Source organism: Podarcis vaucheri (genome assembly GCF_965113315.1).
Source record: "Podarcis vaucheri genome assembly, chromosome: 15".
Taxonomy (NCBI): domain Eukaryota; kingdom Metazoa; phylum Chordata; class Lepidosauria; order Squamata; family Lacertidae; genus Podarcis; species Podarcis vaucheri.
Window position 1 is genome coordinate 45,650,960 of NC_138753.1, and position 5,696 is coordinate 45,656,655.

General features: G+C 48.8%; 1 long non-coding RNA gene across 1 annotated transcript; it reads right to left on the bottom strand.

Moving 5' to 3' along the window:
* Positions 1-4,323: 4,323 nt before the first annotated feature.
* On the bottom strand, positions 4,324-5,439 carry LOC309519786. Its single transcript, XR_014214018.1, has 2 exons — positions 5,044-5,439; positions 4,324-4,813 (listed from the first exon to the last, which is right to left on the bottom strand). It is a non-coding gene; the product is annotated as an uncharacterized lncRNA (long non-coding RNA).
* Positions 5,440-5,696: the final 257 nt, after the last annotated feature.

Below are 5,696 nucleotides of genomic sequence, written 5' to 3' on the forward strand. Positions count from 1 at the left end.
CTGCAGCTTAAAGCAGGCCAATTGCCCGACATGCTTAGGAAAAAGCATCTCAAGTTCATTTGAGAGACCAAAGCAGACAAACTCCTGAATGCTGTTGAAGAGATTCTGTCCTTTTCAATTATCCTGTATTAAATGGGATAAGATGTCCTCTTAAGATACATTTAAAGGCTCTCTGAGAGAGCAGCTTTCAAGGAAACTTTATCCCTTTGCAGGAAATTAAGGATATTATCTCAGTAATTTTCTGCTCTGTTTCTTGAAGGAAAACTGGAAAAAAATGGACCAACAAACTGAAACTTAAATCCCAGATCTTTGGTATTCTGAAGATATTATAATTTTATATGCAAATAGCATTGGCCTTGTTCAACAGAGGCACAAAGACCAAGAAGTGGGTATCTCAGAGCTGGAAACTATAAGGAGCTGGTTCACACATAAAGCTAAGCCACATAGTGTATAAGTGTGAACTCATGAGTGTGCGGCTACTCTGTAAAAATCGCAGCTGCTGTGCTCCTCCCTTGGACATCCTGCTGCTGCATTTACAGGAGCTAAACCATGGTTAGGTTTAGCACTATGTTGAAACCCGGACTTGTGGTTTGCCTCCCTCCCTCCAATAAAAACCACAAGTGGAAAGCTATGGGTTGACTGTGTGAACTGGCCCTCAGAATATAAAAGAGTCTTTCCCAGTTTGGCTGAGGTTCTTCTGAGAGATGCCAAGGATTGAAACTGGGACCTTGTGTGTGCAGCAAGGACTGGACCTCCGGACTAAGGTTCAGGCCCCACCCAGCCCAGGGCCTCCCCACCAACTGACCAGCCAGAGAGTGGCAGGTGATGGGGGCAGCAGCACTTAGGCCTCCTGTTGGCTGAAGGTCCATCCTGGCAGACCACGCTGGGGCGGATGCTGGTCGTAGCAGCAGCAGCAGCAGCAGCAGCTGTGTTTTCTTCTTGTTTATAAAAAACGATTTATAGTTAGGATATAGCTGGCCAGGTATGCATCTGGTTACAGGTGCTCATTGTATTATTTTTACTTTTAAAATATATTAACCTTTTCTATGACAAAATGGTGCTTAATCCCAATTCAGTGTTTTTTGTACTTGGGCAACAGAAGCAAACTCCATTTTGTTCCTGTAGCCAGAATGGCGCAAGGATTTAAAGTGAGTTTTACATGCAAAACTGCACATGCTCAGAGTAGTTCTTAAAAATAATAATCAGGGCTGGCGAACTGTTTTATTTGGGTTTTTGTTCTAACCTATCAGGAATGTGAAGGCAGTTGTAAAGCACGAAATGGCAGCAGAGGGAGGCATAAGAGAAATGTGAATTCTCTGCTTCTCACCTGATGTAATGCATGTGGCCATCTAAAGCTCTTGCCTGAAATACCATGAAATCCAGGGTTGAAATTACCCAGCTGCACTACTGTAGGGGAACAGCCATATCTTGGGAGCCCAGTGCATGCTTTGCATGCAGAAGGTCCCCTCTTCAAGCCCTGGCGTCTCCAGACTCCTGGAATGATCCCCACCTGGAATCCTGGAGAGCCACTGCCAATCCGGGGGTGCAGAACCTCAGGCTGCGGGTCAGATATGGCCCTTCAGCTTCTCTATTCACCCTCAGGGCTGCCCCAGGGCCACACCTCTCTCCTAACGGGCCTACTCTGCACCTTCAAGTTCTCTAGCCAGGAGAATCATCAAAGGTATAGATGGATTACGTTTCTTCAATCTCATCAAACCCCAGTTTCCAATAGCCAAAGAGCACGCCATCTCTTACCACCGGCAAGACGAACCAGTCGTAGCAGAGGCCAGCAGGCCAATAAGGGCGGTATGGCTCAGTGGGGTCAGGGCTGTGGGGCATAGAGCAGATAACAGAAAAAAAAGAAAAGAGAAAGTCCTTATGGAAATATTAAATGTCCTGGTGGACTTCCTGGATTAGTCCCGGCACGGGTTTTCACGTTGGGGACGCTGCCCGCGGGCGCCCCTCCCATCCAATTCTTCAGCTGTGCGTTGAGATATCAGCTTCCGGTGTGATATCAGCAGAGCGGTCGTCTGCCAGGCATCTGGAGATAATCAGCTGAAGGGAGTTCTCTGGATCTGGTGTAACTGTCCAGTTTGAAATGGCTTTCTTTACTGAGTAGGGTGGACCCACGGGGTGATGCCAGCAACCTTCACAGCAGTAGGTGTAGAAAGTAGCACAGTGTATGGTCCTCTCCAGCAAGGCTGTAGGGGGGGGGCTCGCTGCCAGTCTTTCACCCACACTTCGTCACCTGGCTCGAACTGATGCAGCCAACACACAGGGGTTGCGAGCCTGGGTCCACCTGTCGAGACAAAAGAAAACTCGGAAGAATATCTGGACTTAATTATTCAATTGCATATCCTGACCAGCATGTGGGGACAACATTTTGACATATGGGACCGGTCTCCTAAATATAATTTCAAAGGGTGACAGATGGGTCCGTTTTGGCGGGAGACTGCGGACCCTGAGTAACGCCAAGGGCAACATGGTCACCCAATTAGACCCGGTCTCCTGTGTCAGCTTGGACAGCTGATTCTTTAGAGTTCTGTTCATTCTCTCTACTTTTCCAGAACTCTGGGGTCTATAAGCAGTATGCAGCTTCCAGTTGATCTGGAGCGCTTTTGCCAGCCCCTGTAGGACTGCATGAACAAATGCTGGTCCATTATCAGATCCTACGGACCTTGGCAATCCATAGCGAGGGATGATTTCCCTAAGCAGGCACCTGGTTACTTCAAATGCCTTTTCAGTCTTTGTGGGCCATGTTTAAAGTCCACGACAAGATCTTCCATAGGTGCAGTTCCACTGTGCTGAATCCCTGGGGGAGCCAGTGGTCCGGCTCTGGGATTATTCTTTTGACATAGCAGGCATTTCCTGGAGATCTGGGCTGCCAGTTGGTAGAGGCGGGCTATATAGAAGCACTTCTCCAGTTGCTTGGTTGTAGCATCTGGCCCCATGTGGGTTGACTCATGGTATCTCTGAGTTATCTGCCGGGACAGGGACTCTGGAATCCATATCCTGTCATCAGGGGTGAGGTACCATCCTTCTTTGGACAATGTCAACTCCTGGGCATCTGCAGTGTCCCTTTCCTGCTTTGTGTAGGCCGGCTTGTCAACGGTGCTTAAAATCTCTTCTGGGATTAGTGCTCCAATGATCGGGGCTGGGGCCAGTTCTCGGGCTGCTTCCTTGGCCACTTTGTCTGCCCATCGATTTCCTCTGGCCACTTCCCCTGGTCCAGTTGTGTGTCCATAACAATGGATAACCGCTACTGCTTCGGGCTCCCATACAGCATCCAGAAGGTTCAATAAAGCTTGTGGGTGGGCCACCTGGTTTCCTCTGGAGGTAAGCAAACCTCTTTCTTTCCATAAGGCTCCATGGGCATGTAAAGTCAGGAATGCATACTTAGAATCTGCATAAATGTTTATCTTCTGTCCCTTTGCCAGGCTCAGGGCTCTGGTAAGCACAGTTAGTTCTGTCAGCTGGGCCGATGTTCCAGGCGGGAGTGACTTTGCTTCGATCACCTGGTCTTCCAGGGCTACCACTGCATAGCCTGCCTTCCGCTGCCCAGCCTCAACAAAACTGCTTCCATCCACAAACCATGAAGGCCAGTGGGGGTTTGCCTCGTCTTTGAGATCAGGCCTGCTGGAATATACTTCGTCCATTACTTCAATGCAATCGTGCATCTGCTCCTCACCTTCTCCTACCGGCAACAGGGTAGCTGGGTTGAGGGGGGTGGTGACCCGGAACTTCAAACGCGGGTGCAACAATAACATCTGACACTTTCTCATCTTTGCTTGGGAGAGGAAATAGGTACCCTTCATGTCAAGCAGAGCTGGGACTGCATGCGGAGTCACACAAACAGTGTCTTGGCCAAAAGTGAATTTGTCGGCTTTGTTCAATAGGGTAGCTACTGCCACAACTGCTCTCATGCACGGCGGTAAACCTTGTTCTGTAGGCGTCAGGCGCTCAGATAGGTATGCCACGGGCTGTTGCCAGCTTCCCAATTTTTGGCATAGCACTCCCTTTGCTGTTCCCTGGTCTTCATCCACAAACAGGGAGAAAGGCTTCTCAGGATTTGGGATGCCCAGCGCTGGTGCTTGCTGCAATGCCTTTTTCAAATCCTTGAAGGCATGCTGTTGCTCTTTCCTAAGCGGCCTCGCCCTCCTCTTCTTCTCCTAACGGTGGACCTCCCGTCTTCAGGGCCATCAACTTCTCTGCCTGGTACTTCTCCTTTTTTCTTCTGGGCCTCTTCCTCTCTCTGATTATAAGTAGTTTGGGCTATTTCTAACATCCATTTCAGGGTGTGGCCCATCTGGATTTTTCGGCAAATATCGGGCGCTGCCTGGGCTACAAAGGCAGTTTTATGATAGGGGCATTGGCAGCCTCATCTGGGTCCACAGGGATATACTGGCGGTAGGCTTCCTTCAGCCTCTTTAAGTAGGCTTCAGGGGCCTCCTCTGTCCCTTGCATTCTCATGTGTGCTCGGGCTTCAGCATGAATTCGCCTATCCTCCTCTGTAGCTAGCAGGGCATCCATCAAATACTGCACATCATAAGAAGTGGGGTTGTATGTTTTAAAAATTGGCAGGGTTTTCTTCAAATGAAGGGTTTTGGTTCTTCCAATTGCAAACATCTGCACTAGAGAAGGGGACATGTTGAACTGTATGAGTTCTATTGGGCACAACCCCATCAGGTCCCGCGGGGGCCGGAGGGTCATACACTCTATGGAGAGGCATCACTCTGGCCGCGCCCTTCTCCTGTGCTTTATGTGCCCTATGGAGGGTCACTCTTTTCGCTGCCTTTCCCCACTTTTTTTGCCACTTTCTTCTCTGTTCCCCTATACATCCCGCTGTTTTTAACATATGGGGACTGACGTCCACTTCTCATAAGGTTCCACATACTTTCTCAAACGTTCTGCCTGTTCCTCTGTTCATATCTTTCCATCACTTTTCAACTTAATCAATCTTCCTACAAATGCCTCATCCTCATCATCCTCTTCTCGTTCCTCCCTTTCTCCATCTTCGCCCAGGTCTAACGATGCATTGTCCACGGGATTGGGGCTGGGCCATCTGTTCCCTGTGGCGGGGGTGGTGCCTGGGCTGTTGCCGGGGCATAAGGCGGTGGGGGCATTAAAACTTTATCTTCTTCCTTCTCTGAATCCTGGAGGACTGGGGGGTTGTCCTCCTGTCTTCCTGACTGAGCAGATACGGCTGCCTGAGACTTTTGGCAGCATGACTTCAGCCAAGGGGGGTTCTTTTCCACATTGGTCTTCCATGTGGAAATGTAGGGGATTTGATCAGAACGGTCATTCAAAATGTTCTGATATAATGGATTAATGAGTTGCAAATCAAGGGTCCTGATGGACGGCCAATTTATTCTTTTGGGTGGGCCAATCTAATTCACAATGTCCTCATCTTCCCCTCATCAGCTTGAATCCCCAAAAGCCTTCCAAGTATCTGACATGCAACATAGCAACATACAACATACAAATCACATCAATATAATTTCAACATGTAACACACTAAACACACCAAAATAACTTCAGCATGCAATACACAAAACACACCAAAAATCACAATATATATATATCCCTCCCTCTTCTGTTCCCAACTTCTGCTGGTGGCACTCTCCTGCACAACCAGTCCCCTTTATTCCTGGTGGCTGGCACTCTACTGCGCAACCAATCCCCTTATTCCTGGTGGC